The following is a 27,147-nucleotide window of genomic DNA, read 5'->3' as shown; positions in this document are numbered from 1 at the left end:
GAAATATTACCTACAACTTTCTCTCTTAAGGATGACCTTTGAGGACCTATAGGTCCCGAAAATCCTAAAACAAACTATTTGTTTAACCTGTATATTCCTACATTGAGTAAATGAACTATTTCCATTACTGTTGTTTGTTTGGGTGTGTACTTAAGTGTTGGAAATAGCTCTAGATACTCCAGTGATACAGGAAATTGCAGTTTCACTGAGTCAAGGATGGTGAATTTCTTCTGTATAGTATCCTTACCAATTAGTTGTCACATTGATAATTGAACATATTCAGTGACTAGAATTTCATCACCCTTCAAAGGATGGACCCATTCTCTATTAGTCAAGGGCTCTTAATCTCAATACCATAGACTTTCTAGATCTTTAAATAAAATATTACATGCTACATCATACACACAGACACATATATATTTATTTCCATTTCATGGTAACATATATAAACATATATGTGTGTGTATGTAAACATATATGTATCTTTATATATGTGAATAGCAGAAGATATATACATAGATACATGTATAAAGCTACAGAATATATGTATGTGTATGTGTAATTCAGAATGAGAAGATGATATAATTGCTCTATTCTGACTCTACAAACCACATCTAGATACTTCAATTTGTTTCTGATTATATTTAAGAGAGAAACATGGGATACCTGGGTCGCTCAGTTGGTTAAGCGCCTGCCTTTGGTTCAGGTCACTGAGTCCTGGATCAAACCCTACTTTGGGTTTCTCTGCTTCTCCATCTCCCTATAGGTGTTCTCTCTCTCTTTCTCTAATAAATAAATAAAATTTAAAAAAAATAAGAGAGAAACAAACTAGAATCTGACTATAGAACACTGGTCAAAATATTTAATGGTTTCGAACTGAGCACTATTATAGGTTAGCTAATTTAATTAGCTAACATTTATAATGTATTTACTATGTACCCAGCTCTTTTCATGGATTAAATAACTGAAATAGAAAGCAATAGAGATATAAATAAGAGAGAGACTATATTGGATATATATATATATATATATATATATATACACACACACACACACACTCATACATATGTATAATGCCTATCTCTCTATATATGTGTGCATGTACATATACAGATACATACATACATACATACTTTGCATATATATGAATGTTGTGGGTTTTAGAATCATAAACAGTTCCATAACCCCTAAAATAACTAATAACATTATCTTAAATAATCTAATATTTGTAAGATACATAAAATAAATGCACATATAAATCTTTGAGAATGATGGGATATCATTCAATTATTTAGTTAATTGTTTGAGCTTAATTATCCTAACCATCTTTTAGGTTTGCATACTCCATTAACACAGTAATCACACATCACTAAAATTATTTTCTAAGAACAATTCTGAGGCCAAATCACTCAGCTACAGTCCAGCATGTAAGCGTAGGTACCGTTAATAAGATGTGTATATGTATGTGGGGGAAAGGGGTGGGGCAGCAGGCGACAGGGTCCCAAAATCAAGTGAATCTGGAATATAATAATGGATGCTTGGAAGCATAGAAATTTCTTATTTTAAAACTCTGTATCATAAGCAGTATGTTAAGTTTAGCTTTGGAACAATTTACATGGATCTCAAGCATGAAGCATAGTAAATAATCAGTTGGTTTTACCATTGTAATTCGACTCAGGAAGAGGCATAACAATGACACGGATCTGAGACTAGAACAAAAGTAAGAAATCTATCAAATCTAACCTTTCTAACATAAACATTGTCTATATCATAATAATCCCCGTACCATTAACTAAGTATTTGGGATAAAATTATTACTTTGTCAAATTTGATTCCATTGTTGAGACTCAGGATCAGTACATCTAAGATTTAAAAAGAACTATATCTAATTGAATATTTTATTAACAGACTGTATTTGTTAGAGAAGTTTTAGACTTACAGAAAAAACGAGCAGAAAATATAGACAGCTCCCATATACTCCTTTTCCCCCAGTTTCCCCTTATATTTTTTTCTTGCCCTAAGTGAACCGTCCACAGCCTGAAGATGGATTAATCTCCTTTAGTTTTTAATCCCCTATTATTTTTTTTTTTTTTTTTTTTTTTTTTTTTTTTTTTTTTTTTTTTTTTTTTTTTTTTTTTTTACCTTTCAAACTTGTGATTTTATTTATGAGTTAAGATTTACAGACACACAAAAATAATGTTACATTGACAGTTATACATTGAGATTAAAACCACATGAAATCAAATAGCTTGAGAGAATTCCAAATATATAGGAAACTTCTATGTCCTTGGTCACATTTCTTGGTTTGGGAGTGGGAGAAAGGTGTCTTGCAACATATTTCTCAATTTCTTTTTTTTTTTTTTTTTTTTTTTTTTTTTTTTTTTTTTTTTTTTTTTTTTTTTATAAACATATATTTTTTATATACATATATTTTTATCCCCAGGTCTGTGAATCACCAGGTTTACACACTTCACAGCACTCACCAAATCACATACCCTCCCCAATGTCCATAATCCCACCCCCTTCTCCCCAACCCCCTCCCCCCGGCAACCCTCAGTTTGTTTTGTGAGATTAAGAGTCACTTATGGTTTGTCTCCCTCCCAATCCCATCTTGTTTCATTTATTCTTCTACCCACTTAAGCCTCCATGTTGCATCACCACTTCCTCATATCAGGGAGATCATATGATAGTTGTCTTTCTCTGCTTGACTTATTTCGCTAAGCATGATACGCTCTAGTTCCATCCATGTTGTTGCAAATGGCAAGATTTCATTTCTTTTGATGGCTGCATAGTATTCCATTGTGTATATATACCACATCTTCTTGATCCATTCATCTGTTGATGGACATCTAGGTTCTTTCCATAGTTTGGCTATTGTGGACATTGCTGCTATAAACATTCGGGTGCATGTGTCCCTTTGGATCACTACATTTGTATCTTTAGGGTAAATACCCAATAGTGCAATTGCTGGGTCATAGGGCAGTTCTATTTTCAACATTTTGAGGAACCTCCATGCTGTTTTCCAGAGTGGCTGCACCAGCTTGCATTCCCACCAACAGTGTAGGAGGGTTCCCCTTTCTCCGCATCCTCGCCAGCATCTGTCATTTCCTGACTTGTTGATTTTAGCCATTCTGACTGGTGTGAGGTGATATCTCATTGTGGTTTTGATTTGTCTTTCCCTGATGCCAAGTGATATGGAGCACTTTTTCATGTGTCTGTTGGCCATCTGGATGTCTTCTTTGCAGAAATGTCTGTTCATGTCTTCTGCCCATTTCTTGATTGGATTATTTGTTCTTTGGGTGTTGAGTTTGCTAAGTTCTTTATAGATTCTGGACACTAGTCCTTTATCTGATATGTCGTTTGCAAATATCTTCTCCCATTCTGTCAGTTGTCTTTTGATTTTGTTAACTGTTTCCTTTGCTGTGCAAAAGCTTTTGATCTTGATGAAATCCCAGTAGTTCATTTTTTCCCTTGCTTCCCTTGCCTTTTGCGTTGTTCCTAGGAAGATGTTGCTGCGGCAGAGGTCGAAGAGGTTGCTGCCCGTGTTCTCCTCAAGGATTTTGATGGATTCCTTTCGTACATTGAGGTCCTTCATCCATTTTGAGTCTATTTTTGTGTGTGGTGTAAGGAAATGGTCCAATTTCATTTTTCTGCATGTGGCTGTCCAATTTTCCCAGCACCATTTATTGAAAAGGCTGTCTTTTTTCCATTGGACATTCTTTCCTGCTTTGTCGAAGATTAGTTGACCATAGAGTTGAGGGTCTATTTCTGGGCTCTCTATTCTGTTCCATTGATCTATGGGTCTGTTTTTGTGCCAGTACCATGCTGTCTTGATGATGACAGCTTTGTAATAGAGCTTGAAGTCCGGAATTGTGATGCCACCAACGTTGGCTTTCTTTTTCAATATCCCTTTGGCTATTCGAGGTCTTTTCTGGTTCCATATAAATTTTAGAATTATTTGTTCCATTTCTTTGAAAAAGATGGATGGTACTTTGATAGGAATTGCATTAAATGTGTAGATTGCTTTAGGTAGCATAGACATTTTCACAATATTTATTCTTCCAATCCAGGAGCATGGAACATTTTTCCATTTCTTTGTGTCTTCCTCAATTTCTTTCATGAGTACTTTATAGTTTTCTGAGTATAGATTCTGTGTCTCTTTGGTTAGGTTTATTCCTAGGTATCTTATGGTTTTGGATGCAATTGTAAATGGGATTGACTCCTTAATATCTCTTTCTTCTGTCTTGCTGTTGGTGTAGAGAAATGCAACTGATTTCTGTGCATTGATTTTATATCCTGACACTTTACTGAATTCCTGTATAAGTTCTAGCAGTTTTGGAGTGGAGTCTTTTGGGTTTTCCACATATAGTATCATATCATCTGCGAAGAGTGATAATTTGACTTCTTCTTTGCCGATTTGGATGCCTTTAATTTCCTTTTGTTGTCTGATTGCTGAGGCTAGGACCTCTAGTACGATGTTGAATAGCAGTGGTGATAATGGACATCCCTGCCGTGTTCCTGACCTTAGCGGAAAAGCTTTCAGTTTTTCCCCATTGAGAATGATATTTGCGGTGGGTTTTTCATAGATGGCTTTGATGATATTGAGGTATGTGCCCTCTATCCCTACACTTTGAAGAGTTTTGATCAGGAAGGGATGTTGTACTTTGTCAAATGCTTTTTCAGCATCTATTGAGAGTATCATATGGTTCTTGTTCTTACTTTTATTGATGTGTTGTATCACATTGACTGATTTGCGGATGTTGAACCAACCTTGCAGCCCTGGAATAAATCCCACTTGGTCGTGGTGAATAATCTTCTTAATGTACTGTTGAATCCGATTGGCTAGTATTTTGTTGAGTATTTTCGCATCTGTGTTCATCAAGGATATCGGTCTATAGCTCTCTTTTTTGGTGGGATCCTTGTCTGGTTTTGGGATCAAGGTGATGCTGGCCTCATAAAATGAGTTTGGAAGTTTTCCTTCCATTTCTATTTTTTGGAACAGTTTCAGGAGAATAGGAATTAGTTCTTCTTTAAATGTTTGGTAGAATTCCCCCGGGAAGCCGTCTGGCCCTGGGCTTTTGTTTGTTTGGAGATTTTTAATGACTGTTTCAATCTCCTTACTGGTTATGGGTCTGTTCAGGCTTTCTATTTCTTCATGGTTCAGTTGTGGTAGTTTATATGTTTCTAGGAATGCATCCATTTCTTCCAGATTGTCAAATTTATTGCCGTAGAGTTGCTCATAGTATGTTCTTATAATAGTTTGTATTTCCTTGGTGTTAGTTGTGATCTCTCCTCTTTCATTCATGATTTTATTTATTTGGGTCCTTTCTCTTTTCTTTTTGATAAGTCGGGCCAGGGGTTTATCAATTTTATTAATTCTTTCAAAGAACCAGCTCCTAGTTTCGTTGATTTGTTCTATTGTTTTTTTTGTTTCTATTTCATTGATTTCTGCTCTGATCTTTATGATTTCTCTTCTCCTGCTGGGCTTAGGGTTTCTTTCTTGTTCCTTCTCCAGCTCCTTTAGGTGTAGGGTTAGGTTGTGTACCTGAGACCTTTCTTGTTTCTTGAGAAAGGCTTGTACCGCTATATATTTTCCTCTCAGGACTGCCTTTGTTGTGTCCCACAGATTTTGAACCGTTGTATTTTCATTATCATTTGTTTCCATGATTTTTTTCAATTCTTCTTTAATTTCCCGGTTGACCCATTCATTCTTTAGAAGGATACTCTTTAGTCTCCATGTATTTGGGTTCTTTCCAAACTTCCTTTTGTGGTTGAGTTCTAGCTTTAGAGCATTGTGGTCTGAAAATATGCAGGGAATGATCCCAATCTTTTGATACCGGTTGAGTCCTGATTTAGGACCGAGGATGTGATCTATTCTGGAGAATGTACCATGTGCACTAGAGAAGAATGTGTATTCTGTTGCTTTGGGATGAAATATTCTGAATATATCTGTGATGTCCATCTGGTCCAGTGTGTCATTTAAGGCCTTTATTTCCTTGCTGATCTTTTGCTTGGATGACCTGTCCATTTCAGTGAGGGGAATATTAAAGTCCCCTACTATTATTGTATTGTTGTTTATGTGTTTCTTTGATTTTGTTATTAATTGGTTTATATAGTTGGCTGCTCCCACGTTGGGGGCATAGATATTTAAAATTGTTAAATCTTCTTGTTGGACAGACCCTTTGAGTATGATATAGTGTCCTTCCTCATCTCTTATTACAGTCTTTGGCTTAAAAATCTAATTGATCTGATATAAGGATTGCCACTCCTGCTTTCTTCTGATGTCCATTAGCATGGTAAATTCTTTTCCACCCCCTCACTTTAAATCTGGAGGTGTCTTCGGGCTTAAAATGTGTTTCTGGGAGGCAACATATAGATGGGTTTTGTTTTTTTATCCATTCTGATACCCTGTGTCTTTTGACAGGGGCATTTAGCCCATTCACATTCAGGGTAACTATTGAGAGATATGAATTTAGTGCCATTGTATTGCCTGTAAGGTGACTGTTACTGTATATGGTCTCTGTTCCTTTCTGATCTACCACTTGTAGGCTCTCTCTTTGCTTAGAGGACCCCTTTCAATATTTCCTGTAGAGCTGGTTTGGTATTTGCAAATTCTTTCAGTTGTTGTTTGTCCTGGAAGCTTTTAATCTCTCCTTCTATTTTCAATGATAGCCTAGCTGGATATAGTATTCTTGGCTGCATGTTTTTTTCTCGTTTAGTGCTCTGAAAATATCATGCCAGCTCTTTCTGGCCTGCCAGGTCTCTGTGGATAAGTCAGCTGCCAATCTAATATTTTTACCATTGTATGTTACAGACTTCTTTTCCCGGGCTGCTTTCAGGATTTTCTCTTTGTCATTGAGACTTGTAAATTTTACTATTATGTGACGGGGTGTGGGCCCTATTCTTATTTATTTTGAGGGGCATTCTCTGAACCTCCTGAATTTTGATGCTTGTTCCCTTTGCCATATTGGGGAAATTCTCCCCAATAATTCTCTCCAGTATACCTTCTGCTCCCCTCTCTCACTTTCTTCTTCTTCTGGAATCCCAATTATTCTAATGTTGTTTCGTCTTATGGTGTCACTTATTTCTCGAATTCTCCCCTCGTGGTCCAGTAGCTGTTTGTCCCTCTTTTGATCAGCTTCTTTATTCTCTGTCATTTGGTCTTCTATATCACTAATTCTTTCTTCTGCCTCATTTATCCTAGCAGTGAGAGCCTCCATTTTTGATTGCACCTCATTAATAGCTTTTTTGATTTCAACTTGGTTAGATTTTAGTTCTTTTATTTCTCCAGAAAGGGCTTTTATATCTCTCGAGAGGGTTCTCTCTAATATCTTCCATGCCTTTTTCGAGCCCGGCTAGAACCTTGAGAATTGTCATTCTGAACTCTAGATCTGACATATTACCGATGTCTGTATTGATTAGGTCCCTAGCCTTCGGTACTGCCTCTTGTTCTTTTTTTTTGTGGTGAATTTTTACGTCTTGTCATTTTGTCCAGATAAGAGTAAATGAAGGGGCAAGTAAAATACTAAAAGGGTGGCAACAACCCCAGGAAAATATGCTTTAGCCAAATTAGAAGAGATCCAAAATCGTGAGTGGGGAGAAAGGGGATAAAAAGAGGTTCAAAAAAGGAAGAAGAAAAAAGAAAAAAAAAAAAAAAAAAAAAAAAAAAAGAAAGAAAGAATTTTTTTTAAAAAAAAGAAAACACCTAAGAAAAATGTAAAAAAATATATATATATATATTAGATAAACTAGTAAAAAATCGTTAAAAAAAGAAAAAGGTAACAGTTAAAAAAAAAAAAAAAAAAATTTACCCGAAGGCGAGAAAAAAAAAAAAAAAAAATGAAAAAAAAAAATTAAATTAACTGCAAGACTAAAAAAAATCACAGGAAAAAAAAGCCATGAGTTCCGTGCTTGGCTTTCTCCTCCTCTGGAATTCTGCTGCTCTCCTTGGTATTGAAACCGCACTCCTTGGTAGGTGAGCTTGGTCTCGGCTGGATTTCTTGTTGATCTTCTGGGGGAGGGGCCTGTTGTAGTGATTTTCAAGTGTCTTTGCCCCAGGCGGAATTACACCGCCCTTACCCGGGGCCGGGGTGAGTAATCCGCTCGGGTTTGCTTTCAGGAGCTTTTGTTCCCTGAGCGCTTTCCGTAGAGTTCCAGAGGACGGGAATACAAATGGCGGCCTCCTGGTCTCCGGCCCGGAGGAGCCGAGAGCCCAGGGCCCCACTCCTCAGTGCGCCCTCAGAGAACAGCGCCCAGTTACTCCCGTCTGCCTGACCTCCGGCCGCGCTCCGAGCTCACCGAGCCTGCGACCGGTTCAAGGTAACACGGAGCTGCGAGCTTACTGTCGGCTCTGTCTCTGTAGCCGGCTTTCCCGTTCCAATACCCGCAAGCTCTGCGACACTCAGACACCCCCGATCCTTCTGTGACCCTGCGGGACCTGAGGCCACGCTGACCCCGCGTGGGCTTCGCTCCGGTTTAGCCTCTGGAGCGATGTCCCTCCGCGGAACAGACTTTTAAAAGTCCTGATTTTGTGCGCGGTTGCTCCGCCGCTTGCCGGGAGCCGGCCCCTCCCCCCGGGGTCTATCTTCCCGTCGCTTTGGATTCACTTCTCCGCCGGTCCTACCTTTCAGAAAGTGGTTGTTTTTCTGTTTCCAGAATTGCTGTTCTTCTTCTCTTCGATCTGCCGATGGATTTTCAGGTGTTTGCAATCTTTAGATAAGCTATCTAGCTGATCTCCGGCTAGCTGAAGCAGTCTCAGCTTGCTACTTCTCCGCCATCTTGACTCCTCCTCTTAATCCCCTATTATTAACATCTTATATTGAGGTGGTGCATTTCTTATCATTGATTAATATTAACACAGTTATTATCATTATTTTTTACATTTTATTTTGATAAATACATATAACATAAATGTGCCATCTTAACCATTTTTTTAAAGACTTTATTTATTTATTTGATAGAGATCACAAGTAGGCAGAGAGGCAGGCACAGAGAGAGGAGGAAGCAGGCTCCTTGCTGAGCAGAGAGCCCAATGCGGGGCTCGATCCCAGAACCCTGGGATCATGACCTGAGTCGAAGGCAGAGGCTTTAACACACTGAGCCACCCAGGTGTCCCCATCTTAACCATTTTTAAGGGTACAATTCACGGTGTTGTGCAACCATCACCACTATGTATTTCTAAAACTTCATCACTCCAAACAGAAAAACTCTGTATCTACTGAGCAATAACTTCTCATTCCTCCCTTCCTGGTAACATTTAATATATTTTTCATCTTTGTGAACTTCCCTATTCTAAATATTTCACATAAATGGAATCATACACTTATGTATTATTTCATTTCTGCTTCTTTCACTTAGTATAACGTTTTCAAAGTTCATCCAAATGTAGCATGTATCAGAAATTCATTCAATTATATGCTTGTATAAAAATTCTGTTATATAGACACACCACATTTTGCTTATCCATTGATCTATCGAGGGAATTTGAGTTGTTTCCACCTTTTAGCTATTGAAAATCATGCAGAAATTAACACTGGCATATAGGTAAATGTTTGCATCCCTGTTTTCCATTCTTCTTGATGTATACCTAGAAGTGGAATTTCTGAGTCAAATGGCAATCTATATTTAACTTTTTGAGGAGTAACAAAACTCTTTTTCAAAGTGGCTGCACTAAAAAATAATGATAATAATAATTAAAAAACAAAATGGTGGCACTATTTATATTCCCCCAGAAATGTAAAAGAGATCCAATTCTCCACATTTGCATCAGTACTGTTATTATTTTTGTCATTCCAGGAGGTGTAAAGTAGTATCTCATTGTACTCTGAACCTGCATTTCCCTAATGAATGATGCTGAGGATCTTTCCATGTGTTTATCAGTCATTGGTGTATCTTCATTGGAGAAATGTCTATTCAAGTTCTTTGCCTGTTTTTGAATTGAATTGATTAATTTATTGTTGTTGCGTTACAAGAGTTCTTTATATAGATATTCTGGATACTGGACCCTTAAGAGATCTTCAAAAACTTTTTCCTATTCTGTGAGCTCTTAATTATCTTGTTTGTACCACTGATGTATAAAAGTTTTTCTTTCTGGTGAAATGGCACCATATATGGGACACCAATTTGGAGCATACACAGCCTTCTGGAGAAACTTGCCCCAGTTCTACAAGGTATTACTACCCAACTGGCATTGTAATTAAGTCTTCAAAAGGCCATTCCATGCTTCTATCAGGATAGTGGGAAACATGGTAAGAACAGTGAATTCCATGAGCACGGGCACACTGCCACAGTTCATTTTCCGTGAACTGAGTTTCTTTACTAAAAGCAATGCTCGGGGCGCCTGGGTGGCTCAGTGGGTTAAGCCGCTGCCTTCGGCTCAGGTCATGATCTCAGAGTCCTGGGATCGAGTCCCGCATCGGGCTCTCTGCTCAGCGGGGAGCCTGCTTCCCTCTCTCTCTCTCTGCCTGCCTCTCCATCTACTTGTGATTTCTCTCTGTCAAATAAATAAATAAAATCTTTAAAAAAAAAAAAAAAAAAGCAATGCTCTGTAGAAAACCATGGCAGCAGTTAAGATAGTGTATAGTCCACAGATAATAGGTAGGCAGAAGCACTGCCTGCTGGGAAGGCAAATCTCCATCCAAACTAAGTATCTCTTAGTATCTACTCTGGAAGTATCTCTTCCATTAAGGACAGAACACTGACCCTTCCATGATGGAAGGGCTCTAGTGTATTAAACCTGTCGCCAGGTAGTTGGCTGATCATCCTAGGGAAAGATGCCATACTGGGAACTCGGCTTTGGTCTCTGCTGCTGTCAGAATGGACACTCAACAGTTGCCCTAGCAAAGAAGGCCTTGATAAATGGAAGTCCATGTTTATGAGCATACCTCCATTCCTGTCACCATGGCACTTTGTTCATGAGCCAGTTGGGTGAGGATGACAAAAGAGGCCATGAAAAGAGGCTGGCTGGTATCCATAGAATGGGTCATTCTAACTGGTTATCAAAATTCTCCTCTGCTAAGGTCACCCTTTGGTAAACATTTAACATAAAGCAAAAATATCTTCATAATTTTTTTTCTAGAGGAGGCTATCCATATACCTCTTCCCCAAATTTCCTTGTCACCAATTCTCCAATCAAATTTCTGACCATCCAACCAAACCACTGACAGCCACCCATGAACTGGCATGTAATCACATATTTGGCTGTTTCTCCTTTCAAGCAAATTAAACACCAGGTTGTTCTGTTCAAATATGACCACTGATAGGATTTCTTTTCGCCACTGTCCTTCAGGGATGTCCTTGAGAGAGGCTACAGAGTATAGCTGTCTACTTTCAGATAACACCTGCATATTGTGCATGAATCTCTGTAAATCAGGTCTGAGCCTTCTCTTCCTCTACATACTGATTGTAGACAACTCCCCATGAGGTCATAGGTGTAGGCTGGGAGAAAATAGTGTGACTGAGTAGAGGGACTATCAAAATTTGGGCCACTTCTTTGTGTACCTCATTTATGCCTTCAGGGACTGCTTAGGCCCAATCAAGTATTTTACACTTTCATTCAATGATTGAGTGCTGCTGTACACACCAAGCTTATGGTTTGATGGGTCAAATAACACCCATCAAGTGATGGGAAGCTCAGGTAGCAGAACTTTGTGGCCCACATTTAAACACTTAGTCTCCAGTAAGGCCCAGTATTCAGGCCAAGAGCTGTTTTTCAAAAGGAGAGTATATTTGATCCTTGAACCCAGACTTGAAGGTACAAGTCCACTTATATACAGATTTCTTTTTATAAAAAACAGTATAGTTGTTATAGATGTATTTTCCTTATAATTTTCTTTTTTTAAGATTTTATTTATTTATTTGACAGAGATCACAAGTAGGCAGAGAGGCAGGCAGAGAGAGAGAGAGGAAGAAGCAGGCTCCCTGCCGAACAGAGAGGCCTATGCGGGGCTCGATACCAGGACCCTGAGATCATGACCAGAGCCGAAGGCAGAGGCTTTAACCCACTGAGCCACCCAAGCACCCCCCTTATAATTTTCTTAATAATGTTTTATTTTCTCTAGCTTACTGTATTACAGGAATACATTATAGAGTACATATAACATACAAAATATGTGTTAATCAACTATGTTATCAGTAAGGCCTCCAGTCAACAGTACTGGCTATGATTTTACAGGCTATGTCTCAGGAAGCAAACTGTTTCTTCTGGTCATTTAGAGATATGGAGAAGAAAGCATTTGCCAGATTAATAACTATACACCAGGTCCTAACGAATGTGACAATTTGTTCATACCATGAAACCACATCTGCAGCCCCTGCAATTAGAGTCACCACCTGGTTAATTTTACAATAATCCACTGCAATTTTCCAAAATCCATCTGTCTTATGCACAGGCCAAATAGACAAGTTGAATGGGAATGTGGTGGGAATTACCACCTCCACATTATTCAAGTCATTGACGGTAGCAAAAGGAGGTAGCCACCTTTTGATCCAAGTGATTCTAGGTCTAAAAACAGGTTCAAGTCCAGGAATTATTTAAAGGGCTATGACTCTTCTTTTATGATTCAGATTATACTTTTGTTCACTTGACCTAGAACTCTTCTGTTTAAACATATCAGGTAAGAATTTAGCTGGTTTTCTATCCAGTTCACATCTAGGAATACCATGATCAATGAGCCAAAATTATAGGTCTGAACAAGTCAGACTGTTCTGATTACTGCCTTGACTCTGTTGTCCACCAAAGTAACCAAATCCACCTTATTTTTGGTGGTTGAGTTGATACTACCTACCCTCGGCAATGCTCCAAGTACACCCATTGCATTTAGATTTCCCAAATCAGTGATCATATCTCCCACTGTAAGATCTCACAAATTTACTTATCAGGCTGAAAGGTATGTCTTCTGTACCCTCCCAAGGTGGGTTAGTAGGTCTTAAATGACAAATCTGCTCTAACACTCCCATCTCTCCAAGTCTTTTGTTCCCTTCCTCTGCATTAAACCAAGGCAGATCCAACATTATTAGTTCACTCACTGTGGGATCTTTTTTATCCATGTTTCAGGAAACTGACAAACTGTGAGAACCTTTTCTAAGTTCTCAGAATGCAATATTATATGCTTAGTAAACCTATATCAAGAACCAACTTTATATACCTTCCACCATTATCCCACACCATCAGTATCCATCCCCAGGTTTCTGTCTATATAAATTAGAAAACTGAGGTAGTTCTTTTGGAGTGTAGAAAACTTCTTCATGGGTCAAACCTTATATCTCACTTTTAGGGGTCTGATGGAACTTGAGTGTAGTTATAGGTCTAGAAGCCAAGAAAAATGGTTGGATGCATCCTGAGGAGAATTATCATTTTCTTATATAGTAACTGCTCCAAGGGAGGTCTTCACAGTTTTCTTAAGTATTGTAGGGTTAATCCCCTCAGAGTTGGAAAGTCCCTTTCCACTGAGAGTGGAGAGGATGATGCTTCCACTGACAAAGAAGACTCATCAAAATTTAGGAGATCAATGTTTCCAGTTCATCATAGTCTTTTCCCACATGTCTCCATTCTAACTTTCAAGAGTCCATCCTTCCGAGTCAATGCCCTCACTTTAATAGGAGACAACCTCTGCAACAGCATCTGTTTAATTCAGCTAGTTTAAAGATGAGATTCTGTTTGAACATCAGCAGTCTCAGGAGATAAATGTCTCCTTTAGGGCACACATAGCAGCCTTCAGGTAATTTATGTGACACTTGAATAGTGAATTTGACTCTCTGGGCTCAGCTCTTCATATCTTTATTTTGTCCAGCAATAATATTAGGAGTAACTAACCAATCTCATCATATTTGTTAGTTTAAAAATTGTGTGTGTGTGTGTATATATATATATATATATATATATATAGTTTTTGTTTGTTTTTGAAAATATTGTATGCATAGTCATCCAAGTCCTTGCTTCTTTTAAGTGGTTGATAAGGAGTATCCAGTGGTGACAATTTGAATATCCCTATTGCCAAATCACATAATGGACATTATGCTCTTTACTACTGGAAATAGAGTCATTAACATCTTTAAATCAATCACATTACAGTGGCAATCTAGAAACCTGAGAACCAATTCAGAAAACTTAAAATCCTGTTCCTCCCTCTATACCAAAATCAGGGTATTGCAGAGAAAAAGAATTGATAGCAATTGGTTCATGTAATTATAGAGGCTATGTACAAAGAGCTTCAGTTAGCAAGCTGGAGACTGAGGACACTTGATAGTGTAATTCTAGTCCAAATCCAAAGACCTGAGGACCAGAAGAGTCAATGGTGTTCCTGTCTGAAGGAAGGCAGGCTCAACACTCAGGAAGAGCTCATGTTTCAGTTTGTGTCCAAAGGCAAGAAAAAAATAATGTCTGAGTTAGAAGGCAATCAGACAGGAGGAATTCCCCCCCATCCAGGCCTCACTGATTAGATGAGCCGACTCACATTAGGAAGGCAATCTACTTCACTCATTGTACTTATTTAAATGTCAATGGCACCCAGTAACACCCTCATGAAACCACATGGAATAATATTTGACCAAAATTTCTGAGTACCCTATGGCCCAAATTGACATATACAATTATCACAGTTTATAGGTTTATTCTTATGTCAGTACCATACTGTTTTGATTATTATAACTGAAATATGCTTGAAATTGGAACATATGAGTCCTTCAATTTTGTTCTTCTTTTTGGATTATTGTGGCTCTTAAGGCCCTCATTTTCATTTTTGCAGAAATAGTTATTGGGAATTTAAAATGAATTGCATTAAATCTTTAGAACACTTTGGATAGTTTTGACATATTTAACAATATTAAGGCTTCCTAAACATGAACACAGATATATATACTTTTATTTATGTCTTTAATTTCCTTCAGCAGTGTTTTGTAGTTTTTAGTATAGACATCTTTCACCATTTTGGTAAATTTATTTTTAGGCACTTTATTCTTTTCATGTTATTGTAAATGGAATTTGTTAAATAATTTCTTTTTTGTATTGTTCATTCCTAAACACAATTGATTCATGCATGTTAATTTTTTACCCTAAAATTCTGTTAAATTTGTTTATTAGTTCTAATAATTTTCTTGTGAGTTATCCAGGATTTTCCGAACACAGAATCATGTCTTCTGTAAATAGAGATAGTTTTCCTTCTTTCTTTCCACCATTTTATTTTTTTTTCTTGCTTAACTGCTTTGTATAGAACCTCTAGTACAATATTATGTAGCAGTGGTAAAGTGGATATGCTTGCCTTATTCCTGATCTTAGGGGAAATATTTTCAATCTTTCACCATTGATAATAGTGTTAGATGTGAACTTATAAAAAATGTCCTTTACCGTGTTGAGGAAAGTGTCCTTATATTCTTAGTTTTCAGAGTATTTATTTTTTATTATTTTTTTATTATTTTTTTAGTATTCCAAAATTCATTGTTTATGCACCACACCCAGTGCTCCATGCAATACGTGCCCTCCATAATACCCACCACCCAGGCTCACCCAACCCCCCACCTCCTTCCCCTCCAAAACCCTCAGTTTGTTTCTCAGAGTCCACAGTCTCCCATGGTTTGTCTCCCCCTCTGATTTCCCCCAACTCACTTCTCTTCTCCATCTCCCCATATCCCCTGTAATTATTCCTTATGCTCCATAAGTAAATGAAACCATATGATAATTGACTCTCTCTGCTTGACTTATTTCACTCAGCATTATCTCTTCCAGTCCCAACAATATTATATAAAAGTTGGGTATTCATTCTTTTTGATGGAGGCATAATACTCCATTGTATATACAGACCATATCTTCTTTATCCATTCATCTGTTGAAGGGCATCTTGGATCTTTCCAGTTTGGTGACTGTGGCCATTGCTGCTATGAACACTGGGTACAGATGGCCCTTCTTTTAACTACATCTGTATCTTTGAAGTAAATATCCAGCAGTGCCATTGCAGGTGGGGGTAGTTCTATTTTTAATTTCTTAAGGGATTACCACACTGTTTTCCAAAGTGGCTGTACCAACTTGCATTCCCACCACCAGTGTAAGAGGGCTCCCCTTTCTCCACATCTTCTCCAACACTCGTTGTTTACTGTCTTGTTAATTTCGCCATTCTAACTGATGTAAGGTGGTATCTCAATGTGGTTTTGATTTTAATCTCCCTGATAGCTAATTATGATGAACATTTTTTCATGTGTCTGTTAGCCATTTGTATGTCTTCTTTGGAGAAGTGTCTGTTCATGTCTTCTGCCCATTTTTTTTTTACATGATTATCTGTTTTGTGCATGTTGAGTTTGAGGAGTTCTTTACAGATCTTTGGATAACAGCCCTTTGTCTGTACTGTCATTTGTGAATATCTTCTCCCATTTTGTGGGTTGGGATATGCCGGGGGGAATATCTTCTCCCATTCCTTTGTTTTGTTGACTGTTTCCTTTGTGTGAAGAAGCTCTTGATATTGATGAAGTCCCAAAAGTTCATTTTCACTTTTGTTTCCTTTCCCTTTGGAGACATATCTTGAAAGAAGTTACTGTGGCCCATGTCAAAGAGATTACTGCTCATGTTCTCCCCTGGGATTTTGATAGATTCCTGCCTCATATTGAGATTGTTTACCCATTTCGAGTTTATCTTTGTGTATGGTGTAAGAGAATGGTTGAGTTTCACTCTTCTACACAGAGCTGTCCAATTTTCCCAGCACCATTTATTGAAGAGACTGTCTTTTCTTCCACTGGACATTTTTTCCTACTTTGTTGAAGATTATTTGACCATGGAGTTGAGGGTCCATATCTGGGCTCTCTACTCTGTTCCACTGGTCTATGTGTCTGTTTTTGTGCCAGTACCATGCTGTCTTGGTGATCAGTTTTGCAGTAAAGTTTGAAATCAGGCAACGTGATTCCCCCAGTTTTGTTTTTCTTTTTCAACATTTCCTTAGCAATTTGGGGTATTTATAGCATGAAAAAAATGTTTGATTTTTGTCAAATATCTTTTATCCACTAATTGAGATGATCATATATTTTTCTTATTTCTCTTTATGTGATGTTATTATGTCAATTTATTTTCTTACATTAAATCATTTTTGCATTCCTACAATAAATCTAAGTTGGTTATGGTAGATAATTCTTTAGATATGCTGTTGGAAATGGTTTGGTAGTATTTTGTTGAGAATTTTTCATCTATATTAGTAAAAGATATTGATTTGTACTTTCCATTTCTTGTTATATCTTTATCTAGCTTTGGTACCAGGGCAATGTTGGTCTTATAATGAGTTAGGAAGTGTTCTCTCTCTCTCTCTCTCTCTTTTCTTTTTTCTTTTGGAAAGATTTGGTATTAACTATTATTTTTGTTATAATTTGCCACTGAAGCTATCTGGTCATGGACTTTTCTTTGTTATGAGGTTTCAAATACTGATTCAATCCCTTTAGTTATTATAAGTCTGTTAATCTTTTCTATTTTGGCTACAGTCAGGTTTGATCATTTGCATATGTCTAGAGATTTGTTCATTTCATCTAGGGTATCTGATTGAGGCCTTTATCTTTATTATTATTATTTTAAAATTATTTTTATTATTTTTAATTATTATTTTTAAAAATATTTTAATATTATTTTTAAAGAGAAAATTATTTACAATAATAATTATTATTCTTTAAAGCTCCATGATAGGCATGGAGCCTACTTTTCAAGCCACCGAGGAGCTTGAACTCATGACCCTGAGATCAAGACCTGAGCTGAGATCAAGAGTCAGATGTTTAACCAACTGAGCCACCCAGACACCCCACCTTTATTATTTTTGAAGATAAGTATTTATAGGTTTATATTTTGCTTTGAGCACTACCTTTGCTGAACCCTATAAGTTGATATCTCTTTATCTCTTTATTGACATTTTTATTTTTTAAACACTTTTCCTGATTTTTTTTGTCTATATTTCCCTTCAGATCTTTGAGCATACTTATTACAGCAGTTTCTTTTTGTTGTTGTTGTTTCTATATATGGTTTATTGTGATAAAAAAAATAAAATCAAAATATTCTATCACATAACTGCAGTCTAATCGTGAGATGAACTCAAGTCGAGGAATGTTGTACAAAATACCTGCCTTAAACAATACTTCTCAGAATTATCAGACCTGAAGGAAGGAAGGAGAAAGAAAGCGAAAAAAATTCAAGACTGAGAGACTGCCACCAACTGAAGGAGACTAAGCGTATCATGCTTAGCGAACTAAGTCAAGTAGAGAAAGACAACTATCATAGAGCAGTTTCTTTGTCTAGTAAACCCCATGTCTTCAGTTTTCTTAGCAATGGTTTCAGTCAATTTATTTTGTTCTTTTTTAATGAGCTATACATTTCTGCTTCTTTTTAATGCTTTGTATTTTGGGGGATTTTTTAAAAACCTAACGTTTGAATATTATAAAATGGTAACTCTGGAAATCAAATACATTTTCCCTGAGTTTCCTCCCTTCCTCCTTTCTTTCTACTCCTCCCTCCTTCCTTTCTTATTTTCACTGTGAAAGGCTATAGCAATCCCTTATTTAGTGACTCTCCCAAAATATTAAAAAAAAAAAAAAAGACTGTATTCATTTTCATTTGTAGTCACTGAAGTCTCTGTTCTTTCAGGTCGGGTTCAGCTCATAATTTGACAGAGATTTCCTTGAAAGCCAGAAGTTTAAACTAAAAAACAAACCCAAAAAACCCACAATAAACGAATAAGCAAAAACCAAACAAGATCAAATACCTCTCCCAGTCTATGCTGATTAAGCATTCTAACACTTAGCCAGTGGCTCCCATTTAGCCTAGGAATCAGTCCAAGGTGACATCTTCGGGTCTGCTCAGGTCTTTGAGTACACATTTCCCTCAATATGCATGCGGCTTCCTAAATTCCTCCATATAGATAGGTGTTATTGAATATCCTAATTTCCCAACAAATCTCCTTCGGCTTTTCTTTCTGGGCCTTACACAGTCTGTCATATGTATCTACCATAATATTTTGCCCCAGACACCTGTGGATTTTTAGGTCATCTTGCAGTATTCCTGAGTTCCAAGTTAGGCAAAGTAAAGATGAACATCTTAGTGTCAGTCATTCTGTTGCCTCCAGATATTTCATTTTAACCCAGCTCCTATTTCTATTAATGGTCTTATCTTTTTGAATGTTGTGCACATATGTTTCACAAATGTTTAACAGAACATGGGTTGGAGAATATGGTAAGTTTGTCATTAAATGGAAGGCAATATTGAGTTTGTTGATTGGTCATATAATGATTTTGTATCCTTAGCTCATTACTTATAATACAAGAAGATTCTAGCAGTCAGTATTTACAAAGAGTATCTTTGAGAAATTATTTCCTCTCTTAATGTGACCAACTAATGTTGAAAACAATGCATACCTTTATCCCATATTGGAAACTTGCAATACATGAGCATATTATAAATTAAGAATCCATATAGTAGATAAATAATTAGAGGTAGCATTTTATAAATGCATTTGCTTATCAAATTTCACCACTTCCTTCACATATCTCAAGGAATATTTATTTAGAACTTCTTGGAATAAAACATGACTAATTCAGTAATGATGTAATCTCAAAATTCTTATACAGAGGTTCAGAAGAAAAAGTTAAGATGAAGGTCTTCTAGAATAGGCCAGCTTCTACTCAGCAAAAAGAAATGTTCAGTAATTCACATGCATTACTTTCCCACTGCTTGCGTAGGTCTTTTTCAAAGTGGGTTTTATGGTTTGACCACAAAAGAAGTTTAATTACAACTAAAGTTTAATTACAACTACTGAGCACCAATACTTGTATCTGGTGCTTTCATACTCTAAGTAGCAAGACTAACTGAACTAAGCTCCTAATAAAGTATGCTGGGAATGAAGGTGGGCTGGTGATAAACTGGGCTTATTATATGCATCCTCCTCAAGCAGAGCCTGGGCTTATCATATGCATTCTCCTCATGCAGCCTGTGATGCAACAGCATAAGAGCCATTCTTTACATTCTCCACCCTCACCTGGTGGCTTACTCTGTGATCTCATCCTTGTCACCCATGGGATGAATTATCCAGACTAACTAATTTCACAGCTAGTAAATTACAGACATACCTTACGAATCTCCATCTCATTAGGGAAGGTTCATTTAAGTAGACAATCAACAAAAAGAGAGGAGAAAAAATTTGTCTTGAATAGAAGATTCTCTACATATAGAGCACACAATGAATTTACAACCTCAACATCTGTGATTACCAGAGCAAACAGTTATAGTAGTAGTAGTAGAAGAAGAAAAAGAACAACAAAAGGAAATTGACTCATTGCAGTTTCCTCTGATGAATGGTGAATTTCCAATTAGCATTTTAATTACTCAAACCACTCTCAGCTGTCTTCAAGATAACAATAAAACAAAACAGCAAGTTTTCATATGGGTTCTGAGAAGGGAATATGGCCCCTGACTATAAAGCAGTCACTCAAGCTTGGTTTATCGCCCTCCATAAAGTCTACCTGACCAAGTGTTCAGTGAAAGTTATCACTATTATATTAACTTGCTGGTAACACTATTTTGCATACATGTTCCAGGAGACAGTATCTTCCCTCTTACTTGCCATGTGCCATTGGGCAAGAATTGATAAACATTTAAGTCTCTTACTTCACATGAGTTAGTCATGTGAAATAATAAAAATATTGGGTTAGGCTGTATTGAATGTTTTCTGATTAACTTCCATGGAGGTTTCCAGGACGTCTCTAGCTTTTTTCCTCTATTTCAGGATATTGATTTTTCAATAAATAAGAATATTCAAATGTCTTTTATCTTACATTACTTGCATGTCAAGAACTTTTTTTTTAAAAAAGATATTTTATTTCTTCTCTGAAGGCTTTCTGAAACAAAGTCCATGCATATTCATAGAACTAACTCCAGTTCTGAATAACTGGATCCCATCCACTTGGTTCATGTCTAGGAAACATCCAGTGTTAGACTACATTGGGAAAAGGAAGGTGTCCAAATCACTGGACTGCAAAACATCACTCTATTCTGTGCCGGTCATACCACAAATGAAGAATTGTGTTCAGTTCATTAACTCAACTGAGTTATCAGGGGGAGGGAATACAGGTTAGTGAAGGTTTATAAATTCTGACTCATGAGGAAGAAGGAGTTAGGAATGTTTAGCTTGGACAAGAGAAAAGGAATGAGAAAGGAAAAAGCAAAGATGATGGCTGGGTTTAATAATACAGACATATATTTTAGCATGGGAAAGATACAGAGAGGGAGAAGTTGGCTTAATTCCCATACTATTAGAACTATCATCTTTGGACGACAATATGCAGAAAAATCTGCATGATTTTTAGCCAGGAAAGTCATATAGAGTATTTCTACACTGGACAGAATGTTGGAGTAGAGTGTCTGACATTTTTTTCCTCTCTAAAATATTGTGATTTCTAATTATGGTGCAATTAAAAATGATGATGCAAATCTATATTTATTGACATGGAAAGATGCCCATGACATATTGCTGAGTGAAACATAAAACAGGTTTTAGAACAGTATGTTCGATATTATTCCATTTATATAAAATCCTGTGCCTATTTCTGTATATATCCATAGAGAAATGTTTAGTGAAATGCTCACCCAAACATTAACTGGTTATATCTGGATGGTGGATTTCAGATGAGGTTACTTTCTTTCTCTTTATATTTAAGTGGTTTGACCATTAATAATAACCATATATTATATTTTCAAATCAATAAAATTATTTTAAAAATTAAAAACATATATTAGATCATTCAACTTCTTGACAACATTTTGAGATTAGAACAAGCTACCAGTGACAGAAATTGATTCGGAATCAGAGTAATCTGATTGCCCATCCTTTTACCCACTGTGTGACTTTTATTTTTATTTCTTTATTTATTTTAAAGATTTTATTTATTTATTTGACAGAGAGAGCGAGTGAACACAACCAGGGTGGGTGGCAGGCAGAGGGAGAAGAAGAAACAGGCTCCCCACTGAGCAGGGAGCCTGATGTGGGACTCAATCGCAGGACTCCAGGACCATGACCGGAGCTGAAGATAGGCACTTAAGTGACTGAGGCACCCAGGCACCCTGACATTTAGAAGATAATTTTACCTCTCTGAGTTTCAGCCTGTTCCTCTGTAAAATGAAGATTAAACACTACCACATGGGCTTATTGTGAGGACTGATTAAGGTAAGATATAAAATGGCCTCCTGGGACACCCAGGTGGCTCCATTGGTTGGGCGACTGCCTTTGGCTCAGGTCGTGATCCTGGAGTCCCATGATTGAATCCCACACCCATGCTCATCAGAGAGTCTGCTTCTCCCTATGATCCTCCCTACTCTCATGCTCTTTCTCTCTCATTCTTTCTCAAATAAATACATAAAATCTTTTAAAAAGCAAATAAAATGACCTTCTTTAGTCTGAGTGTAAACAAGTACTTACTTAACAAATGTGAAGTGCCTGATAAATGCTCAATTGCTTCATAAATGTTAGCTACCATTGTCATTACCAATGATATCATTTTCTAATTCATTTCATTCAAAACAATTTACTAATAAGCATCTGAGAAGGTTTGGTGTTTGCACTGATGAAAAAATATGTTTTGGATTCTATGGGAATTTTTTTCTTTTTTTCTGTTGCTAGGAGCCTTCTTTTATCATATCCTTGCATATTGTTTGGTTCATCAACCCACAGACAAACTTGCCCAATATAGGGTTTCATTCCCCAAAGCCCTGAACTGAAATATCCCATTCCATATTTCCTACATGCAAATTTTCAACAGGGATGTAGAGGCAGATTTAGAGGCATAATTATCACCCTTGCATTTCCTTCAGGTCTCAGACTGGGGCCTCTGTCACCTTCAGGTTTGTGTGTGCATGTGACAAACAAAACATTAGCCATGATGAAGTGACAACCTGAAGGTATAAATGGCAACTGGAGAAATACGGGGTTTGCCGACTCTTTGCATCAAATCTTGGGAGTAGTCTCTCATGTCTCATTGTCCTGAACTTGGTGTCCTTTCTTCCACTCTACTCCTAAATTTGATCATCACTTCTGCTCATGGTAAGAATTTGGTAGGATTTATCAATAGCTAGCAAGAGGACCTCCTTTACTTCTACTCTCCTAAAAGGGCCAGGGCATAGTAGGTTTTATTACACCATAAATTACAGTTGGAAACATCAATATACTCTACACATTTGTCAAACAGCAACAACAACTAGCAGCTCTTTACAGTGAAGTTCCCCATAACAAATCTGTCACCTCTGCAAGTGGGTTTTTGAAATATCAGAAGTATTTACTATCAGATGCAACCCTGGGATAAAATAGCAAAGTGCAGTGCCCCTTGGAGGACTGCCTTAGGACAGACTGAGTTCTCAAAGCAGAGAGCACCAGACTTCTCATAATGCCACCCCATGGTGCAGAGGGAAAATTTCCAAAGGGATGAGTGGGGGCAGAGGGAAGGATCAGAATCAATCTACCTTAAGGTGTTTTAACGTTTCCTAATCCCTGGTAGAGACCAATGTCCCCTTCAAGGAAGAATCTGTAGTGTAGACTCAACTATTTCAGAGTGACTCCACTTGCAGACCGGGCAACATTAGGACACAAGATTATTTTTCATGCCCAGGCTTAAGGTTCAAGGAAAGATTTTGTGATGTAGTTTCATATACAGTGTGTAAATTTTGAATTCTTCCATTTCTGCATCAATATCCTCTGAGAGTCTGTTTGCTTAGAAGTGAGTCAGGCCTGGAAATTCAGACAAATAAGACAAAATTTCTGCCCTCAGCAAGCTCGCATCCTTGTGGGGGATACAGGTATATCACCACCGTGCAATATTTCAAACACTAGTGCTGCTCTTGGGCAGGATGAAATAGGAAACTAGGAATACACACTCTTAATTCCACTTGGGGAAATTAAAGAAACAAGCTTACAGAAAAATTCCTTAAGCTGACATTTGAAGGAGGTACAGAAATCGTCCTAATGCATAAAGAGAAGTCATTCCATAGAAAAGAAACAGCAAATGCAAAAGACCAGAGATAGCAAAAATTTTGGAAAACCATATATTTAGTTCAGCATTGTTACAAAAGAAAAATTATAAAGTAACCCAGATGGAAATGTAGAACAAAAGTGTTCTCCTCACGTCAATCAATCTGTGTTTCTTAAAATGGGCTATGAGAGATAGATTTGGATGAAGATTTAGTTTCACAAAGACAGGTGGTGGAAGAAAGCACTACTTTGTTTAAATCACAGTTATGCTTTTCTGTGACATTGGATAAATCATGTAACCTCTTTAAATCTCAGTTCCCTACTATCAAGTATGGATTATATTACCAACTTCAAAGAGAATTTTGTGAGGATTAAATGAGATAACATGTCTAGCACAATTCCAAACTCAAGTAGGCACTCAGCAGCCATCTGCTATCTGTATTTTCAACGCAAGCTCTTTCCTTAACTTCAGCTCTCATCAAACTATACCTACTTAGCTCTCCAAACCTTTCTTTGAAATAAATAAAATAAATCAAAACCAGGGGTGAACCTTTTAAAATTCCTTACATAGTAAAATGACAAGGAATACACACATCTGAAGGGGTTTAGAGTAAGGAAAGATTCTCATCTTAGAGTAAGAAAAATTCTCATTGAATATTTGTAACCCTGTGCATTAGGTACTGTTAATTTTGTCCTTTAATTTGTTCAGACCAAAAGCTTGGTAGTTATTCTTGACTCCTCTTTTTCTCTAATTCACATCAAATTGATCAGCAAATCTTTTTGGCTCAGGTTTCAAAATTACCCAGAATTCATCCTCTTCTCACCACCTGCACTGGAGCCAACACGGCCCAAGTCACCATTTCCCTTAAAGAAAATAAGTGGTGTTTCTGTTCCACACTTGCTTCATTCTATTTTCAAAAAATAGCTGTGAAAATACAGGAAAGTCATGTCACTTCTGTGCTCATCTCACTCAGAGTAAAAAGCACAATGTTTATCATAACCTCCAAGACTACACGATCGAACATTTCACGCTTCCTTTCTGATTTTATGTTCTACTGCCCTCACTCAGTTCCAGCCACAATGGTTCTCCTGTTCCTCCTCAAAGGGAATTTCCTTCCTCAGAGCCTTTGCCAGGCTCCTCATTTGGGAATACTTGATTTGTTCATAGATATACACACATTGTTCTTTCACATCTTTGTATTTTAACTCAAATTACATTCTAAAGAATTGATTCTGTCCCTACCTAAAACTGTAGTGATTCTAGTCCCCAAATTTCCTATTCCTTTTCATTGATTATTTTTTTTAACATTTCATGCTATATAATATACACTTCTTTTTCATTAGTATGTTTAGTTCTTGTTCTAACTCCCACTAGAATTTTAGTTTCATGAAGACAGGGACTTTGGTCTGTCTTTTTTTTTTTTTTTTAAGACTTTATTTATACAAGAGAAAGAGAGAGAGAGCACAAGCAGGGGGAGAGGCAGAGAAAGAGGGAGAAGCAGACTCCCCACCAAAGTGGGAGCCTAATGTGGGGCTTGATTCCAGGAACTCGAAATCATGACCTGAGCAGAAGGCAGTTGCTCCACTATCTAAGCCACCCAGGTGCCCCACTAAGGCAGTCACTCAACCGTCTGAGCCACCCAGGTGCCCCAACACTTGTCTGTCTTAATTATTGTTTATTTTCATTACCAAGAAAAGTGTCTCGTACCTCATAGGCAATATACAAGTAATTATCAAGTGGCAAAATTTTGCCAATGAAAAAAGTAATTCAAGAGCAAATGTATAATTTCTTGAGGTTATAAAGCAAGTGTCAAAACTTGCTATTTCTAAAGCCCACTCTCATTCTACTATGTTTAGGATGACAATATAACAATGCCTAAACTACGAAACTTTTTAGAAATAAAGAGGGGTTAAATAATTAAAATCATGTGATGTTTTCAATGAAGTACAGTCAAATAAAATGCAACAGTATATAAGAAGAATTATACACCATGACCAGGTGGATTTTCTGAAGTATGCAAGAGTATTTCAACATTCAAAAACAATGCAACATATCACATTAACAGACTAAAGAAGAAAAATAGCATGATCATATTGATTGACGTAAATAAGGAATTAACAAAACCCAATGCTAATGCATGATTAACAACTCTCAATAAATGAGGAATAGAAGGGTGCTTCCTCATAATGATACAGAACATGACAAAAAAAAACCCCTACAACCAACATCATACTTCATGGTGAGAAACTTGAAGCTTTCCCACTACAAACAGAAATATGGCACTCTCACTCCTCTCACCATGGCTTTTCATCATCATACTGGAAGTCAGAGACACTGCCATAGGATAAGAAAAAGGAATAAGAGGTATACAGATTAAAAATGAACAATTAAAAGTGTCTTTTTTATCAGATGACATGGTTGTCCCAGTAGAAAATGCAAAAGATGTGACCAAAAAAACTCCTGGAACTATTAAGCAATTATAGCAGGGTTGCAGAATACTAGATTAATATACAAAAGTCAAACATTCTGCTATATACCAGTAATAAGTGGAATCTGAAATTAAAACATTGTCCTTCCCATTTACCACTGACCCAAAGAGAATAAAATACTTGGGAATAAACTTAACTAAAGTGGTAAAAGACTTGTACTCTGAAAACTGTAAGATACTGATGAAAGAAATTAAAGATAACACAAAACAAATGAAAAAATATATTCCATGCTCATGAACTAAAAGAACCAATATGGTAAAAATGCCCTTACTACCCGAAGCAGTTTACAGATTGCATGCAACCCATATCAAAATACTGACATTTTTCATAGAACTAGAACAATAATCGTAAGATCTGTATGGAACCACAGAACACCCCAAATAACTAAAGCAATCTTGAAAAAGAAGACAATGCTGAAGGTATCACAACCCCAGATTTCAAGATATACTACAAAATGGCAGTAATTGAAGCAGTATGGTATAGGCATAAAAACAGACACACAGATCAAAATAACAGAACAGAGAGCCCAGATACAAACCCACACTTTTACAGCCAATTAATCCTCAACAAAGGAGGCAATGATTTACAATGGAGTAAAGACAGTCTCTTCAACAAAGGTTTTGGAAGAACTGGACAGCCACATGTAAAAGAATGAAACTGGACCACTTTCTTACACTGCAACACAAAAATAAAC

This window comes from Mustela putorius, unplaced genomic scaffold (assembly GCF_011764305.1).
Source record: "Mustela putorius furo isolate JIRA1106 unplaced genomic scaffold, ASM1176430v1.1 tig00000596_pilon_pilon_pilon, whole genome shotgun sequence".
NCBI lineage: Eukaryota > Metazoa > Chordata > Mammalia > Carnivora > Mustelidae > Mustela > Mustela putorius.
The sequence above is the reverse complement of the archived record's forward strand: the minus strand, read 5'-3'. Positions refer to the sequence as shown.